Source organism: Equus caballus, chromosome 8 (assembly GCF_041296265.1).
Source record: "Equus caballus isolate H_3958 breed thoroughbred chromosome 8, TB-T2T, whole genome shotgun sequence".
NCBI lineage: Eukaryota > Metazoa > Chordata > Mammalia > Perissodactyla > Equidae > Equus > Equus caballus.
The window spans coordinates 88,729,906-88,749,592 of NC_091691.1; the positions used below are offsets into that span (position 1 = coordinate 88,729,906).

General features: G+C 43.0%; 1 protein-coding gene, 1 long non-coding RNA gene and 1 pseudogene across 4 annotated transcripts in view; 2 read left to right on the plus strand and 1 right to left on the minus strand.

Moving 5' to 3' along the window:
- Nucleotides 1–14,381, plus strand: LOC100147436 (serpin B6-like; annotated as a pseudogene).
- Nucleotides 11,979–19,687, plus strand: part of SERPINB8 (serpin family B member 8) — a 25,341-nt gene continuing 17,632 nt past the window's right edge. For 2 of the 3 annotated variants that reach the window (XM_070275818.1, XM_070275816.1), the window contains exon 1: nt 11,979–12,114. The gene's annotated coding sequence lies outside the window, so the exon portion shown is untranslated. The remainder of the gene's footprint in view (nt 12,115–19,687) is intronic. The other variant, XM_001492201.5, reaches the window with a different exon arrangement.
- Nucleotides 13,877–19,687, minus strand: part of LOC111774760 (uncharacterized) — a 7,871-nt gene continuing 2,060 nt past the window's right edge. Inside the window, exon 2 of the long non-coding RNA XR_002810001.2 lies at nt 13,877–16,173. This is a non-coding gene — a long non-coding RNA (uncharacterized lncRNA). The remainder of the gene's footprint in view (nt 16,174–19,687) is intronic.

Consider the following 19,687-nt stretch of genomic DNA (forward strand, 5'->3'; position numbering starts at 1 on the left):
ATGTGCGTGGTCGCTGCGGACCAACTGGATCCGCAGCGCGCAGGCCTCGCACCCGAGAGGCGGCGGCGGGATAGGGGCATCGCCGAGCCAACCGAACTGCAGCGCTGGGACCCCCGGCCACAGTTGACCTCGCAGGGAGCCGGGCGTTGGGAATTCCGAGGGGATGGAGGCCCAAGACAGAGCAAGGGTCCGTCCGGAAGGAGGCAGGACCCTGTTGCCCCCGCCCCTTTTCCAAGAACTTGCACCTTGGTGAGTTTCACAGCCAGCTCTGGCCTCCGAGTTTGGTCAATTCCACAATGTCAAGGTCATTTAGGCCTAGGGAGATAACCATAAGGGCGTTCTGGATTTTGTGGCTTCCTTGTTTTTATTAAGCTCACTGCTGGGAAGATATTACAAGGTACTTTGTCCTCAGGCTACGAGGAGGTGGGGGAAATTTTAATCATGTTTATGGTTTGTTGTGCTAGATACTGGCACTCAAGTTAGTTTCTTCCTTCCCCTCCTCTTAAAACTTAATTTTGGAAAACAAAGTATGGACAATTAGGGGCCGACCAGTGGCGTAGTGGTTAGGTTGGCACGCTGTGCTTTGGCTCCTGGTGTTAGTGGGTTCCGATTCCGGGTGGGAACCTGCGCACCGCTTATCAAGCCATGCTGTGGCAGCATCCTACATACAAAGTGGAGGAAGATTGGCACGGATGCTAGCTTGGGGACAATCTTCCTCAAGCAAAAAGAAGATGATTGGCAATAGATGTTCGCTCGGGGCCAATTTTCCTCACCACACAAAAAGAAGTATAGATAATTGCTATTTATCTGCTGTCAGGCATACTCAGATGTGAAGGGGAAGCTGCGTCATCTGTGGGTACTTTTACTTCTGGGTCTTGCTTGTGCCTGACACAGAAACATGACTCACAGCTGCCTTCTCCCCAGTGTGGTTTGTAGGATTGATGTGATGTCATCTGATAGGTAGTATCTGTCACCTACTTAGGACCTGAAGCACCATTCTATGCTGGGCCTAAGTAATGTGCCCTGTGGTTAACATGAATTATTACTGTCATCAGTAGATACAGGGTGTCCTAGACTTAAGCACAGATGTAGAAATAAGTTTTGAAATCACTGTACTATTTTGTACATTTTTTAACGTATTTGAAAGTCTTAGGAAAGCCTAGTTTACTGGATTTACAAACCTTGATTTTTAGATTTATGAGAGTTAAAATGTTTACAAAAGTGTGTTTGTGAACTTTGTAAGTTTGCTTTTAAAGGTTTTTAAAGCTTTAAAGAAATCTGACAGGGGCCAGCCCAGTGACATAATGGTTAAGTTCGTGCACTCGGCTTCAGTGGCTGGGGTTTGCCAGGTCGGATCCCCGGGGCTGATCTTCGCACTGCTTGTCAAGCCATGCTGTGGCAGGCGTCCCACATATAAAACAGAGGAAGGTGGGCATGGATGTTAGCTCAGGGCCAATCTTCCTCAGCAAAAAGAGGAGGATTGGTGGCAGATGTTAGTTCAGGGCTGATCTTCTTCAAAAAATAATCTGACAGATTACGTAATCAGTGTTTAAACATTTAAGAGTAAATCATTTATTTGCTGTGTAGGCAATGTGCTTTAAAGTTTGAGGAGAACAATTATTTTACCCAATTGACAAATAGGAAATTGACCATTAACTAAAGTCTAATACATAGTAGGGAAAGTTTTTCCCTGCTTATGAAAGTTACCCTTTGGGAATGACAATCCCACCAACTTTACAGAATCCTGCACTCCCCAGCAGGGTGGTGCCCTGGGAGAGAAAAATGAGACTGACCGATTATTCACATGTGTTTGAGCATATGAAAAAGTGACTGAAAACACTGGACTGATCTGTGGATCATTTGGGGGGAGATTTGCCATAGGCACATAGAAAACTAAAGAGATGCAGAAAAGGGCAATGTTAACATAAGGAAAACAGAGTTATTTGAAAAATGGAATGGGTTCATAGTATACGACTTGGCCTAGCAACGAATGCTATTTAGTGATAATAAAGTCAACACTTAGGGGAAGGGAAGTAGGGTGAGTGGAGTGAGAGAACTAAATCCTCGGCTTCTAAAGGAAGCAGTAGATAATGTCTCAAATTGTTAGGTCAAAAATAGCAGTATAGATGTATTATTTAGAAATACAGGAGAAAGAGCAAAATGACTTGTGAGTCATTGCTTCTGGGGAGGTGGGAAGAGTGGATAGGAGCCTGTCATCTTTCGTAATAGCTCCTCTGGCATTGTCTGATTTTTCAGCTAAGTGTGTGTACATTAATTTCATAAGAAGAAAAATTAACTATAAAACCCCTAAGAAGAACACAAATAACATAAAAATTAGCCATTGCCCAGAAACACTTGGTATGCAGAATATCCTTCTGGTCTATCTATAAATTGTGCTCACATGTAACTTTTTTTCTAATTTACACTTAATGGTGCATGCTCTCATGGCAAAACTGTATTTTTTCTATTAATACTTTTTAATATCCCATCATGGATGTGATAGAATCTAACCCATTCTCTGTGTTGGGTGTGTGAAGATTTTCTCTGTGCAAATGAAATAATTCAATGGTCATCTTTCTGCATAATATTTTTATCAATATTTGTGAGTTTTACTTTCCGTGAAATTCCTTGAAATGGAATTTTTGATTCAGAAAACGTCAATGTTTTCAAGGCAAATTCTTTTCTTCATTCTTGTTCCATCCTTCCTCTTCTTTTTTAAGCATAATTCTAAATTATACCCTGGAAGTCTTGGTATCCAAATTCATAGCATCCACTTGTAGAGAGAAGAAATAATGTCTCTCACCTTACCAGGATTAGAAATTAATAGTTTTTGTACTTGCCAATTTTGTCTTAAAAAGCTATCTTTACCTTGTTCCCCACCGTTGCTTTCATTTTGGAAGGCTGTAGTGTACCATAGTGATTAAGACAGTGAACTCCAGAGTCACACAGACCTGTTTTCCAATCCTCTGTCTGCTGCTTGAGTGGGGTGACCTCAGGGACAAGATACTCAAACAGCTAAGGCTCAATGTCTTTGCTTGTAGAATGCAGATGTTCGGGCACCTGCCTCCAGGGCATCCAGAGGAAAGCAAGGCTATCGAGAGAAGTCCTCGTGGAGAATCTAGCATGTAATAGAGACTCAAAAGATGAGATTTATTATTTTTCTTTGAGGTGAAAACTTTTCCATGTAATTTTTAGCTATTGTTTTTCTTTCCTGTACATTTGCTAATGTCCTTTGCACATATTTCTACTGGGATCTATTTTTCTTATCAACTTTTTTCTCAGGCCCCTTAAGTGACATTTAAATTTTTTTTCAAATATTTTCTTATTTTGTCATTAATGTTTTAATTCTTATGGCATTTTTTGACATATGGAAATCAAATATTTTTAGTCAAATGTATTAAAATTTTTTGATTATTTTCACATGCCTCATTGTGAATGTCTTAGAATGCTAGGATGGTCTGATTGGTAAAATCTCAATTTGGTAAATATTCATAAAAGATGTCAGAGCAGACAGGTGCCGCTCCCAACAGAGCTCACCCACCTGCCACCCAGGCCTTCTCTGCTGCATTTGTAGACTTCCTGACTAATTGGGTGTTAATTCACCTCTTGTTCTTTCACCCAGAATCCTCCGTACCTATCTGGATCTTCCAAAAGTAAGGACTTCTTGAGCAGCAGTCAAAACACAGGGCATTGGTCTGAGTTGGGCCTGTCTACTCCTTAGCTGAGACATATCATTTCATTTCTGTGAACTTCAGGTTGCCATCAGTAAAGAGGCGATTTATGACAGATATTTCTAAAGACCTGTTCTGCTTTAACATTTTATGCTTCTGTGACTCTGACCCGTCTGAAGACACCACGTGACCCATCCCATCCAGACTACTTAGGTGAATTCCTGACCTAGACATTGCCTGGGAAGCCAGGCCCGCTACCAGATGAACCTCCTGGTCCTCAGAGGCTTGCATTCTAGAGGTGAGGGTAAGCATGCACCCCACTGACCGTGTGTGGTGGGTTGAATAATGTCCCCTCAAAATTATGTCCACCAGAACCTTAGAGTGTGACCTTATTTGGAAGTAGGATCTTTGCAGGTGTAATTAGTTAAGGCTCTTGAGGTGAAATCATCATGAATTTAGTGAGGGCAAGTATTTAAATATGTGTCCCTGCTTTTTCTTTTTACAAAAATGAGATCATATGATAAACATTACTATTCAATTTTTTCACTTTAATATTAGAAACACACAATATAAATTTGAGGGCTTCACAAAGAACTACTCAGATTTTTTATGTGTCTCTATTTGCACATTAAACAAAAATATCAACCCTGACTGTGAATAGAGTGGAAATGCGGTAGACGTGTATGCCTATGTTTATGTAATATTGTTTTAAAACCTGTCCTTTCAGGTTCACCATCATGGATACTCTATCAGAAGCAAATGGCCCCTTTGTTTTAAAGCTTTTGAAAAAGCTGGGTGAAAAAAACTCGAAAAATGTATTTTTTTCATCCATGAGCATTTCATCTGATTTGGCCATGGTCTTCTTGGGGGCAGAGGGAAACACCACTGCCCAGATGTCCTAGGTACCAAAAGCCATTTAAAGACAAAAATAAATGCTGTTAATTAATCAGTTGAGCTGGTCTTCCACATTTCAAATCCCAAAGAAACTGCCCTTAACAGATAACTCTGCTAGTGTCACAGGGGTGTGGATGGAGAGGCGGCAGGATAGGGCATGTTACCACAATCTGACCATCCTGCGACCACAGAGCGTTTCCATGGATGTCTCTGATCTCTTAGGGATAGAGTGGTGGACACTTGATTCCGAAGAATGATGTTGTAAGCACAGTGTTCTAGCTTGTATGTGAGTTTGTAAGTAGATGTAACTATTTATGTCAATGTTGAGTCTTGTGATATTCTTTGGATATTGTCAAATGATTTTCAGTTGTTAAAAATAACTTTTACTTTTGTTTTCTCAATTAAGTAATAAGACTCTCTTAGAATGGCATTTGTTAGCCAAACATGTTTTCACTAGTGTTTCAGTTATTTATTTTTGAGTAAGCAACCACTCCAAAACTTAGTGACTTACGGTGACCATTTACTGTTTTGTGATTCTGGATGGACCAGGACCAGGCAGTGCCTCTGCTCCACTTGGTGTTGGCTAGGGTCCCTTGTGTGGCTGCATTTGGGGGGACCTCAGTTGGGGTGCATCTGGGCTTTTCCACATGACCTCTCCTCCATGTACTGCCTCACCCTCGAGGGCCTTTCCTCCTGGTGTCTCATTGGCACGGTAGCCTGGACTTCCTTACAGCACAATACCTGGGCCTCAAGAGGGAGCATTCCAAGAGGACAAGCTTGAATGTGCAAGTGCTTATCAAGTCTCTGCTTGTGTCATGCTGGCTAATGTTCCATTGGCTAAAGCCAGTTACACAGCCAAGCACAGAGTCAGCCCGACAGCGGCTATACAAGGGTATGAACACTGGAAGTATGGCTCACTGGGGTCACTAATGACTCATAGTTTACCTTCTGGCCCCTAATGATTCAAATCCCTCCCACAGATAAAGTACACTTACCCCATCGCAAGACCCCCAAATCTCACCCTGTTATGGGACCAGGCTCAAGCTTGAAGTCCAGGAATTTGTGCCATTCAGACTTTTAAAAATGCAGCTCCTCAGTCTGGTTCCTTGGGTGCAGATTTTTGTGAATTAAAAAGAATCATTTTCCCTACCCGCACCACACACATACACACAATATACAGTCATGAGACAGGGAGAGAGAACTGTGGTAGACACTCCTGTTCAAAAAAGGGTAGTGTGTGTCTGTGCGCGCGCGCACGTGCGTGTGACTGAATGAAGCACATAGCAATTACTGAACCATAGCAATTCTGAAACCCAGCCAGGTATAGGTTGCCAGTTTCCTCTGTTCTGAACCCAGGGAATATTCCCTGATTACTCTCTCCTTGTGCTTCCAGAAGTCATTCCTAATCTCCTGTCTGCCTTGGTCCTTGGCTCTGCCCTCTGTGTTCTTTTTATTTTGAGGAAGACTAACTAGCCCTGAGCTAACATCTGCTGCCCATCCTCCTCTTTTTGCTGAGGAAGACTGGCCCTGAGCTAACATCTGTGCCCATCTTCCTCTACTTTATATGTGGGATGCCTACCACAGCATGGCTTTGCCAAGTGGTGCCATTTCCGCACCCGGGATCCGAACCCGCAAACCCCAGGACGCCGAAGCAGAGTGCAAGATCTTAACCACTTGGCCATGGGGCCAGCCCCTTTGACAATCCTTTAGGTTCCTTTAAGTCATTCCTTTCTATCTTCTTTGGTATCATTTCATCCGTCACCTATGAATATCTAATTGTTCATTTTATTGTGTTTTATTCAAATTATGGTATTTTTCTTACCAGAGCTGGACACTAGATCTCAAGTTTTTGTTGCTGGTGCTTTTACTATTGTTTAAGGACTGTTTTTACTATTGTTTGTTAAGGACAAGCATCTCTTTAAATGGTTATTATATTTTGGGGCACAGTGAACTCTCTCCTGTGTACTTGACTATTCAAAGAGATGACCCTTTCTGAATATCGTTCCTAATACATCAGTCTTTTAGCTAAATGTTTTTTAAATTCTTCTCTACAGGTAAAATTACAGAGGTACTGTCTCCAGATTCAGTTTAATCATTGCCTATGCTGATTCTTGTGAATGCCATCTACTTCAAAGGAAAATGGAATAGTCAGTTTACGAAAGGGCTGACCATGGAAATGCCTTTTAAAATCAGCAAGATGAATATTCCGTGCTATCAGAGGGAACTCCTGGGAACAGTTCCTGTGTTCATATTGGTTTTTAAACATTCAAGAAACTTAACCTCCAGAACTTTGACTTTACCTGGCCCTTCGGCAGCCCTGCAGTTGACTCTCCACCAAGCCTTGAGACCTTTCTCTTGCCCTTGTGCTCCTTTTTGTCTCTCACAACGGTGGCTGCATACTCCTTTGCCTCTGGCCCAGCTCCCTGTACCATCTGTACTGTGTTCTATCTAAATCATAGATCTGATGGTACAGTCCTTGGCTTCCCAAAACTTTTGAGAGAGTATGATATGTGAGGCTCTTCGTAATTTGCACCCTGCCTATTTCTCTGCATTTCTCATCACTACATAAATGCTCCTTTCATTCTGCCAGTGTCGCCTCTGGGAAGCCTTCCTTGACAGTCCAACCTCTGCAGTCCCACTGATGCTCTCCTCCAAGCTGTCACAGCGCTCCCTGCTGTCTCCACAGGAGCATTGCCGTGCTGAATGAGGGGTCTTCTCCCACCCTGCTAACGTTATCTGAGGGTAAAGAATGCTGTCTTACAAGTGCCTAGCACATACTTACTTGGTGCTTAAATACTGAACCAAAGAATTACCTTTAGTCTTCTTTTGATAATAAAGACAATACAAGCACCAATTTTTGTTTAAAAAACAACTGAGCAAAAGGACATATACCTAGGCTACACAGAGTTTAGCTGCTTCCAGCTTTGAATATATTATTTGCTGAAGGCCCTTTATCTTTTTCTTATGGAATCCAATTTATTCTTTTTTTATTTAACACTATATATTTTTACAAATGCACAAAAGTAGACAGAATAGATTAAGTTTATTCTTCATATTGAACATTAGTTGAATCTTCCAGGCAGGCTTGAGCCTGAATCTTCAGTTTCTCAAGAAATATATTTTCTTCCTGGCTTTATTCTGAAATTAACTGTCCCATTTTCTCCTAGCAAAATACTTCTCTCCTTTAAATTTCTTTAACAAGATGTCTGTTAGGATTTTATACTATTACAAGTAACAGAAATCCCAGCTCACAGTAGTTTAAACGCTTGAATTTCATCTTCCCTACCTGGAGGTCTGGAGGGGGCCGGGACTGGGGCTGTTGTGGGTAATGCTCTTAAAGAACTGGTTCTCTCCCTTCCTCCTCTGTCGTCCTTAGCACATGACTTTCTTCCTCATGGTCACAAGATGGTTCATCCTTAATCCAGACAAGAGGAAAGGAGGAGACAAAGGGCGAAGAGCAAAAGCCTTCTCTTCCTGAGGTTCTGCCATTATTTTCAGAAAGGAAAAACTTTCTTCTCTATTTCATTGGCTAGAATTCTTTCATCCTGTGGGGAGGGGAAGAATGCTACTTTGCTTTCTAGTAGAGAAAGACAAAGGAGAAAGAAGTTGTAGTGAGTGTTAAGTACATCAACCTATAAGGTCCTTAAAGGGCACAGATTGTGAATTGATATTAATTATCATTTTAATTTCTATATTTCTAAATAACTTTAAACTTATCTACACAATTGTATTTAGTCAATCATTCAGTTACTACAAATGATCAAGATTGGATTCTTTTATAATTTAAAGCCAGAACTTTTGAGACCTGGCAGTGGGGAAGAGGAGCAAGGGTTAGCAATACATCCAGTGATGAAATCCAGCCCACCTTCTATTTTTGTAAATAAAATTTATTGGGAAAGCCATGCTCAGATGTTTACATATTGTCCATGACTACCTTCATCCTACAACGACAGAGTTAAGTAATTGCAACAAAAACTGTATGGCCACAAAGCTGAAAATATCTACTCTCTGGACCTTTCCAGAAGAGTTTTCAAAAACCTGGCCTGGAGGGAGGTAACTATGGGTGAGGACAATGTTCTGGCTGAGGGTTAGTTTGGGTAAGCATCAACCATGTGATGACACAAAGATGTATTTTTAGTTTAATTTATTTAATAGAAAATTATATGATATCCCAGAGAACTGGAGAATATAAAGGACCTGCGACTGTGCCTCTCACTGATTATTTATTAAAGTCACAATAGCTGCTATCAGTAAACTACAGAAGGTTCAGGAGTTGAGGAGGATTGTTGTATAGAGCATTGTCACGGTCCCCAGACCTTTCTTACCGTCTGAGGATGCATTAGTGATAGGTGTGGTATCTTTCTAGTAAGTTGTGTTCATTTTGCCTGGCCCTTTCAGTGCTCCTGTTCATTAGTTTGTTTATTTATTTATTTAACAGATGTTAATTGAGTGCCCACTATGTGCCAAGTGTTGTGCTAGGTACTGTTACAGCCATATACAAACTGGCAAAGCAGCCCTGCCCTCATGAAGCTGATGGTTTCCTGGGGAGGGCGGCAATAGCATCAATCAGAGAAGAGCAGTGTATCAGGACGCAGATACAGAGGAAAGGGGACAGGAAGTGGAGGAGGGAGGGCATGCAACTTCACATGAGGATTATCCAGGATGCCGTGACGGTAAAGAACAGAAGGAGGTACGGAGGAGTGCTCTGCAGCTTCTAGGGGACGAGTGTGCTGGGCAGAGTTGGGGAGAACCTGGTTTGTCCAAGGATCTTGAATAGTCCCCTGTGACTAGCAGATGAGCAAAGTGGAGTGGTGAAAGATGAGACAGAGAGGAAATGGGGGCTGAGCTCTTGTCATGAGTTAAAGGTCATTTTAAGGACTTCAGCTTTCACTGTGAGTCAGAAGGAAAACCACTGATGGGTTTTCAGGCAAAGAATGATATGATTTGACTTAGGTTTTAACTGGATCCCTCTGGCTTCTGTTCTGAGAGTCATCACAGGGGGTTAAGGGCAGAAGCAGGGGGAGCACTTAGGAGTTCATCGCAATGATCCTGGATGAGACTGATGGCACAGGTCAGAGCTTGGTTATATTTTAAAGGTGGAGCCAATATAATTTATGAATGGGTCAGATAGGCAGTGTGAAGGGAAGAGAGGAGTCAAGGTTATTCCAGGGTTTTTGCCAACTGGAAGGATGGTGTTGCCATCAACTGAGATGGGGAAGGATAGAGATAGATGTGGAAGAAAATACGAGGAGCCCAGTGCTAACTGTTAGACTGGAGGTTGCTTTTCTATGTCCAAATGCAGCTCTCAAGTGGGCAGTAAAACATACGAGTCTGGATTACTGGGGAGAGGGCCAGGCTGGAGATTTAAATTTGGAAATTATATCTAAATTCACAAGACTGAATGAAATCACCAAGAGAAAATAAGCTTAAGGATTAAGTCCTGGCACCCTAGTGCTTGGAGGTTGAGGTCATGAAGATGAACGGGCAAAGGAGGGGGCTGATGTGATGTTCTAGAAGCCAAGAGAAGAAAGCATTTCTAGGGGCAAAGAGTGGCTAAGTCTGTTGAATTATACAAATGTATCACTTGAATTGTATTTCAACTGAATGTTTATCTGTTTCCTTTATAGAATGAAAAGAAACCTGTGCAAATGATGTTTAATGTATCTACTTTTAAAATGACCTATATAGGAGAAATATTCACTCAAATTCTAGTGCTTCCCTATGCTGGAAAGGAACTGAACATGATCATCATGCTTCCAGATGAAAACACCAATTTGAAAATGGTAATAAGTGTTCCAAGTACACATTGTATCATATTAAGGGCTCTGACAAGCCTTGTAGGAAAGAGAGTTTTTGTGTGTGTGTGTGAGGAAGATGGTCCCTGAGCTAACATCTGTGCCCATCTTCCTCTACTTTGTATATGGGATGCTGCCACAGCATGGCTTGATGAGCAGTGTGTAGGTCTGCGCCCAGGATCTAAACCTGCAAACCCCAGGCAGCCAAAGCAGAGCATGTGAACTTAACCACTACGCCACTGGCCCAGACCCCTGAAAGAAACTTTTTTAAATTTATTTTTATCATTGTTTCGTTAACATATTTGGTCATGTGCCAGTTTCCCTTCGAATAGTTACATCCAGTGGGGATGGTGTTCCTAGTATTGAACACACTTTAGAAAATACTCTTAATCCCGGAAAGGGCTCAGGTTGGGGCTGAACCAGGTCTGAGTTCAATGTCTTGCTTTACAACTTAGTAATTTTTCTTCTCTCAGCCTGTTTCTTCCTATGGAAAATGATGAAAGTACCTGTCTATGAGGGTGTTGTAGGATAAAAGAGGATGGTGTATATAATGCATCCGTTTTAATGCACAGGGTGTGCCATTGACAGATATTCGCAGGCTTCTTCCCAACCTTGCTAAATAATTGCGGCCTTATTCTTCGGAAAGCAGTTCCATGAGGCAGAGCCCCTCTGACACTGTGAATCACCTGGGGATCTTTTAAATGCAGATTCTGGTTTAGTAGGTCTGGGATGGAGCCTGGGATTCTGCATTTCTAACAAGATCCCAAGTGATGCTGAGGCTGCTGGCCCCTGGGCCAGACTCTGAGTAGCAAGCTTGCGAAGAATGGGTGAATGTTAAGCAGGAAAATCTTTTGCTTTTTTAGAAAGCTAATCCTTTTGGCTGCAGTGGATGAACTGGAAGAAGGGAGAATGGAGATAGAGCAGATAGCAGGCTGCTCTCGCTTTTCAAGCAAAACATGACAGGGCCTTAAAAGGCAGTGGCAATGGAGACAGAGGAAGGGCCAGATCAGACAGAGATTTTGGAAGTTAAATCAACAGAAGATGGTGATGGAGCCACTGGAAGGAAGTGTGGGTGAAAGAGAAGGCCAAGTCTGAGATGTCCCACCTAAACATGCTTTTAATAAGATAGAACACCAAATTTTAAAAGGACAGTCACTCTCTCACAAATGTAGTCCAAACTAATATCTTAGTTATAAGTTTCTGCCTCAGGAAAAGGCTTGACTAAGTTTCTGGAATTGAGGAGTCGAGACATTAAAATGAAAAATCGTCTGATAGTTGAATGGTTTAGCATCAGTGTGCTTTCTTCCAGATCTGTGCTGTCCAGTATGGGAGCCATTAGCCACTTGTGGCTATTTAGATTTGAATTAATTAAAATTAAACAAAATAACAGATTCAAGTCTTCCCTTGCACCACCCACATTTCAAGTGCTCAGTAGCTATGTTTGGCTAGTGGCTACCATATTGGACAGCATGAGTATGGAATATTAACATCATAGCAGAAAGTTCTGTTGGAAAACACTGTTCTAGATCTGAAAATTTCCAACTCTCTTCTTTAGGTGGAAGAAGAACTTTCTTATGAGAAATTCATAGAATGAACAAGGCCGGGCAAGATGTGTGAAGAAGAGGTGAAAGTTTTCCTTCCTAGATTTAAACTGGAGGAAAGTTATGACTTGGAGGATGTCCTTCGCAGTTTGGGCATGACTGATGCCTTAGAAGAGGACAAGGAAGATTTTTCGGGAATTTCATCTAAGAAAGGTCTGTATTTGTCCAGGATCATACACAAGTCTTTTGTATAGGTCAATGAGGAAGGTACAAAAGCAGCAGCTGTCACTGCCATCATCTGGGTTCCCACATGCGTAAGAATCACCCCCAGGTTCTGTGCAGACCATCCTTTCCTTTTCTTTATCCAGCACAGCAAAACCAATAGTATTCTCTTCTGTGGTCGATTTTCCTTTCCATAGGAAATAATAGTCATTGGATATGGCCCTTCTCTTTTCTCTTGTTGACCCACTTTTGACCATGTGCCTGCAATCCACAGTGACCTTATTAGTGCAAGGGTGACAATTCAGAAATGAGGGACCCAGTTTTGAAATCTCTTGTTAAGAACACTTGTGTGCTTGTGTGTTTGCATGTTAAATGTTTTCTAGGATCTGAAATGGACATTCTCTGAGGGTCTTCTGGTCACATTGGCAGTAGTAGCATTGGCCACTTAGCAAAATCCCTCTGCTTGGAATGAGGTGTCATCCCCACCACCCTCCTTGCCACACACACGCGTTTCAACTGTGCCTTCACTGTGCGGAGTGCTGCCCTCACCGTCTGCTCTGCCTCCCTTCTCCCAGGCACAAGGAGATAGATGTGACTTTTCTCTCTTCTCTCCCAAATAGCGTTGATATCTTGTTCCATTTTTAATGAAAGAATAGAGAGTGAAATGGAGAGGTAGGAGGAGGTGTGGGGAGCAGATCTTGGAAATCCTGAGAGGGGCCCTCTATCCCAAGATTTTTTGTGAGATCATCAGAGGCCAGCACAGAGACTGGGTGAGCAGCCAACTCAGACCAGTGAGGAACCTGTCCTGTTTCCCTCGTGTGCTTCTGCTTTTATCATAGTTTGCGTTCATGAGGATTTGTGGGTCACATACCTATTCAAATGGACACCTATCTACTTTCCTTGAAAATTTAAAATTGCCATCGGTAGGCAGAGATGATTAGACATGCTCCATTCCCAGGAGGGTAGCTTTAGACGATTTCATGGGTAAACATCATATAACTTTCTATTTTATTTCAAGTATTAGAAAAAGAAGGCAGTTAAAGTTTCTGTGGCCATTTGTGTTATATGCTAAAAATGTGACTGCTGTGTTCAGTGATTCGGGAACAAGTTGATTAGTCAACTGAAGAGGAAAAGTGGTGCTGATTTCTAGGGGGCAGCTGAAAGGACTTATTCCACTGACCCCCTCGCAGTCAGAGGATCCTGGGCCCCTCCAGCTTACTGATGCACCTCATCTTTCTCTTCTCTGGCTGGTGCACTCCCCTTTATACCCAAGCGAGCAGCGTAGCTGTGGAGAAAGACTGGGATCGAGAAGTCTAAAGAATCATTGACGTGATATGTGGGCTAAGAGAGGAAAGAAGGGAATGAGGGGTTGCTGGTTTTGTCGCTCTTCTCCCCCTCCCTCCTTTGCCTAGCACTGGGATGTGGAAGAAAGACTCAGGGGTGGGGAATAGTCAGTTTGTGTGATTCTTCCACTGCAGAGAGAGCCTCTGAGAGCTGCACCCAGCAGCAGCAGGCTGATTTCCTGTTCCTTGTGGAAAGGCACGCCACTGCACCCAGGCTTGCAGAGTCCTGTCAAGTGCAGGATAGGAGTTACCCCAGCGTTAAGGTGTTTTTCTTCCCTTTCCCTGGGAGAGGAACATTCAGACCATATCAATAGCGAATTATGAAAATGAATGACAGTGGTCTTATCTCTTATAGACTTATAATACAATAGACCTTAGCCATGTAAATCATAAAACACAGAAGATAAAAATTTCTGCCCTAAGAGGCTTTTATTGTCTCACTGAGTTACCTTAGCTGTTTGTCAAATTGCCTTTGAAGAGTTACTCCTCACTATTTTATTACTATAGTGTAAGGCCTGAAATTCTGTGTGCTGCCTTGACATCTCTGAGTCTCCCAAGCCTCCAAAGGCCATGTCTCCCTGTTCTCCCCTATATGTGCACCCCCTCCCCCGGCAGAGAGTCTCCCCGCCCAGCTACTTCCCCATCAGCTGGGCGGGCTCTCCCACCTAGTCCCCGACCAACTGAGTTTCACTTCCTTGCAGTCTGTGAAATTATTCAGACACAATGGCCTCATCCTCCCGCAAGAACCAGGGGCCACCTCACCCTCTTGTGACTACAGAGCCTGCCTCCCACAGTCCTTGCTGGTTCACCTGGTCCCTGAGTGTGACCCCCATGTGGTCCTGCAGGGCGTCTGTTGTCCTCCTCTCGCAGTTCGTGAGTGTATGTGACTAATAAACTGTTGCCAGTTTCATCTGTCCAGTGTCTCCTGTCATGTGTTTGGCCATCTTACAATATTTGGGGTGGGAGATCCCTCCTTCAGCAATGGCATGGAGATGATCAAAACAATTACATTTTAATAAAAGGCACAGCCACCCAAATAACACATCCACCTCTTCTATGAAATTGTGCTAGAAAACCTTTCCATTATGCTTTGCAGTGTTTCTTGTAAGCGTCCACAAAATAAATTTCTTCTAGGATTTATTCTAGGAAAAGTTTATTCTTACCCATTCACAAATGAGTACTGAGCACCTCCTTGGCATTAGGGATTTTACACAGATTGTTTTATTTAATCCTTAGCAATAAATAAATCCATGAGGAATTTGAGGCTAGGAGGTTAAGTAATTTAAACAAGTTCTTGTAGCTAGCAAGGGGGTAGAACTGGGGTCCAATGTCAGATCTGATGATGCCAAAGACTGGAGTCTTCCTAACAGGCTCAGCTCAGCTCCTATTGGAAGGGCAGCTATCATCACAGAGCAGGAGGAGCTCTAAGGAGCTCAGAAATATGTGTGGCCCTAAGATACAGTCTTACTTCTCTGGCTCTGTCCTCCCATCTGGAAAGTGGGGCTTGGAAACTTCCAGCACCACAAGTACACAATACCAGATCCCTGGATGTAGTCCTTGGAGTGTGGAGCTAAGACCAGGTCTAGCTGTCCTCTACAAACTCTGCAAGCATGGCTGGCCCTGTCTGGGAGTCCCTGATGGAGGTCCTGAGAGCCTTCCCTCTTCCTCTGCCCAAATAACTGGGAGCCCTGGAGCAGCTCTTGCATCCCTGTTTCCAGAGGAAGGGCCACAGTTGCAAAGGAGGCCTTCAAAGTGACAGATGCTTTAGAGAGTGACAGGATGGATGCTGAGGCTGCAGAAGGCACTCCACGAGGACCTGATGCCCTTTTGCACATAACAGGTGTCCTTACCTGCAGTTTCTGGGTTGAAGGGGATAGAGGGGCCAGAGGGCCAGACTTGGGCTTGCTGCATGAGCTGACCCTGATCTGACACTCACAGGCCATGGCCTGGGCCATGCACAACTGACAGATACAACAAGTGGTTGTCGGGGAAAACAGCATCAAATCCCTCCCCCACCAGCGCTAGAGTTGAGTCCAGAAGGAGTTAGCTTTCCCTAGCTGTTTGTGGCCAAGCCTATGTCCTTGAAAGGGGAGGTTTCTAGAAAGGGTCGGCAAACAAGAGACAGATTTACTGGTTGCCTTTCAGATTCAAGCACAGGTTCAGCTGAGAACTCTATTCACTGCTCTGTTTGTTATCAATACATTTATTGTCTCTCAGCTCTAAATCTCCCTTCATGGAAGTACTCTGTGTTACTGGCCCTAGCCCTTCTAAAAAGTAGTACTTTACCAGCTGGCACAATGTTAGGTTTGTCAATAGAGGGAGCTGGAGAGGCGCCACAAGGTGACAGCAGAAGAAAGGCACTTCCCTTCCAGTTTCAGGTCCTCATGTGATTATGTAGGGTAGGCGCCCAGCATCCCACATGGCCGTCTCTAGCCACAGTCTCAGGCCATGCTTGTTCTGCACAATGGCCATTTCCACAGTCGTTCAGGATGCAACCTCTGGCAACTGTTTCCCTACCCGGCGTTTTGCTTTCGTAGGCCAGCTCCACCTTGCCCACATCTTCTAGCAACGGCAAACAGCTTCTGTGAACTAGCTTTGATCCTGAGGCATGTTTCTTTGGCACTGGCAGACTGCATGTGCTTGTGGCAGCCATACCTTCACAGAAGTCTGAACCTCAGCCTTGGAGCATTAGGTCTGTCTGCTCGGGCTACAATAACAAAATACCATAGAGTGAGTGACTTACACAACAGATGTTTATGTCTCGCAGTTTTGGAGGCTGGGAGGTAGGAGATCAAGGTGCCAGCTCGCTCCTGGTGAGAGCTCTTTTCCTGGCTTGCAGGTGGCTGCCTTTTCACTGTGTGCTCAATTGGCAGAGAGAGAGATCTCTCTTTTCTTCTTCTTCTTTTTCTTTGTGAGGAAGATTGACCCTAAGCTAACATCTGTTGCCAATCTTCCTCTTTCTGCTTGAGGAAGATAGTCACTGAGCTAACATCTGTACCAATCTCCCTCCATTTTATGTAGGATGCCACCACAGTGTGGCTTGACGTGTGGTGCTAGGTCTGCCTCCAGGATCCAAACCTGCAAACCCTGGGCTGCTAAAGCAGAGTGTGCAAAGTTAACCACTACACCACTGGGCTGGCCCCTCTTTTCTTCTTCTTACAAAGGCATTAATCCTATCATCAGGGCCCCACTCTTATGACCTTATCTAATCCTAATTACCTCCCAAAGATCTCCAAATACCATCACACTGGGGGTTAAGGGCTTCATAATATGCATTTTAGGGAAGACAATTCAGTCCAGAGGTCCTCTCCTAAGTCCTTAGTTCTTTCATTGTCCACATACCCCCAGCCATGAGATAGCAATTTCTCTTGCTATACCTGCTACTTCTGCTCGATTAGGGTCCTTTTTATTTTGTTAACCCCTTTACCAGTTAATAATTCTTTATATCAGTTCTCTCCTGTTTATATAACTGATGTGGTTTCCGTCTCCCGAGTGGACCCAGACTGATGTAACTGCGTATGCGTCTCACACACTATCAGGAAAGACCACGACCAAAGCTTAAGTACAATGTGAAGGTTTACCAAACCCGACCTGGCTTGAGTTAATGCAGCTATTAACAAAAATACTTAGTTAAAAATGAAGAATCTGGACAACTGCTGAACCAGACAAGACCCAAAGACAATTGCTATAAGCTGGGACTGTCCATATACAAACTGATAGGACTGAGCTGGAAATCAGGGTGTGTGGTCACCCTATTGATATGCCATATTCCAAGAGGATATCAGGGATTCTACTTCCCTTTGAATTTACCATCTGCAGTACACCCACTCAAAGCAGCGCCCAAAGAGATGTCACTAATTACTACCCAATTCTTTATCATTTAATGCTTCCAGATAACACTCTTGGAATTAAGGGAGAGAATGACAGTGCACTAACAAGGCATGAATGGCAGTTACTAGGTACTGTAATATCATGTCAGAAACACTTTTGTATTTCTCATAATTTCCCTGAAATACAAAATTTGGCATGCTAATTAGTGTAATGTTTTTCAAATTTAGGTCCACTGGGCTCTACACATTCCTGGGTCATCAAGTGCTCCATAGCATTTCTTTTTCATTGCTTGCTTTTATTTTGGTAATAATCTAGATATTTTAACATAAGCACATTTCAGATGACCTAGATGTCCACTTGATAATTCTGAATACTGAGGACTGAGTACTCTGAATTTAGGATTGTCTTGGGACTAAGTAGTACTAATTTGATTGGGGAATGTTAATGAAAAAATACAGAAGCAGATCCTATATAAACGACTCATCAATTCAAAGGACTGGCCAAATAATATCCAAGAGGTTTTGTAATTATCTGAATACAGAGAAGTGGTGGGAGAGCTGAATAGAGAAGATGTTCGAGTATATTGAATATACACATTAGCATAGGTGCACTGAACCCCCAAAATCAGCACCAAAACAGGCACAACAATTTTTAGGTTAAAAACAGCAATTTAGCTTCAGCAGAACAGCATCATAGATTACATACAAGATTCCATTCACTCATTTAGCCCAACTTCTCTCAGAGAGTGAAAACTCCATTCCTTAAATGTTCTCAACAACCAGTAATTTTGATACTCGTTCATTGTAATTAAGCTCCTCTTCCCTCACAGAATGTGTGGAACACTCTTCAGTTATCTGGTGACAATATTATTAATGTGGGGTGTGGCAGAGTCACCAATCCTGATGATACTTTCTCTTACAACTTCATCATGCTATCTCTGTTCTCCTGGTATTTATTAACAGAGGCATGTGTTTTTTACCTTACACCTTCTCAAAACCATGAAAGGCTGATGGGAATCTTGTGGGGAGAGTGGGAGGTGAAGCAGGGCATGTATGGAGTGGCCATTGCTGAAGAACATGGTCAGTTTCTGAATGTAAACCCTTTGGACACCCAGCAAAGTCTATGGATGCCTCCTCACCATTGGTCCTCACTGAGATTCTTCTAGGTGGAACGTGTGTTCCCTCAACAACATGGAGTACAGAGATCTCAGATCACCTTAGGACTCTCCGACTGTGCCTGGACTCCACTGCCCTCTTAGACAAATGGAAGTCTGACTTGGAGGTTCTGGTAGGCTGGACTGAGAGTAGGCTAGGAATGTGTCTTTCCTGAGTCTGCAAAATCAGGAGTGAAGAGAAATAGGAAAACCTAGGTCAGGGTTGAATGAGGAGGTGAGAACCAACTGATACTCTCCAGTATCAGTTGAAGAGATGTGAAAAATGAGGTATAAGACAAGAAGACAGAAAATAGTTTCTGAGACTCTGCATGAGAAAGCCTGGAAACTTCTTTTCAGGTACCTGTGGCCTCACAGAGCTTTATAAAATACTGCTGCCTGGATGGGTCCCCAGGAGATCCTGATTTACTTGATTAGGGTGCAGACTGGGGCATGGGGATATTTAAAAGCAGAAGGACCAAACACTTCTTGGGGAGGTCAGAGTAAGCTTCCCTTGGGAGGCATTATTTGAGATGGATTTTGAAAGACAAGCTAGGGTGCCAGGCATCCTATGTAAATATAGAGGATGTGGAGGGACTACAAATAGTTTGCCATGGCTCTAAAGAAAGAAGAGAAATCAAAACTTTAAGATAGTTTGTAAATTACCCTTTGGATACGAAGGTGGTATGAAGGATTTTAAAATCAGGGTAACAATCAGAATTAGAATGTTTATTTGGACTTTAAAGTAGAGAATAGGTTGTGGTGGATCTGGAGAACTGTTAGGTAGGAAAATGAATTGTTTAGGAGAGAAATGAGGAGGACTTCACCCAAGAAATAGATTGAGAAAGAGGGGAGGGATGGGAAAAACACTCAGATGTAGAAATGACAGGACTTTTGATCACTTAGTTAAGAGAACTGGGGAAGGGACTGACTCTAGGTTTCTGAGAGATGTCCAGTAGTACACCGGTAATGTCTACAGCTCAAGAGATGGGTTAGAGGTTTGGAAGGAATCAGCAAAAGTTGAAATCTGAACCCATGGAGATAGTCAAGTCATTCAAGAAGAGCATATTACATTATGAAAACAAGAAAGCTGTGGATGGAGGAAAGGAATGAGGACAGGACGAGAAGGAACCAGGAACGGTGCTCTGGAACCCTGGGATGCAACAGACAAAAGGGCTACTAACAGTTGTCAGCAAACACAATGAAACAAGACCTGGGACATATCTTTCCACCCTGGCAA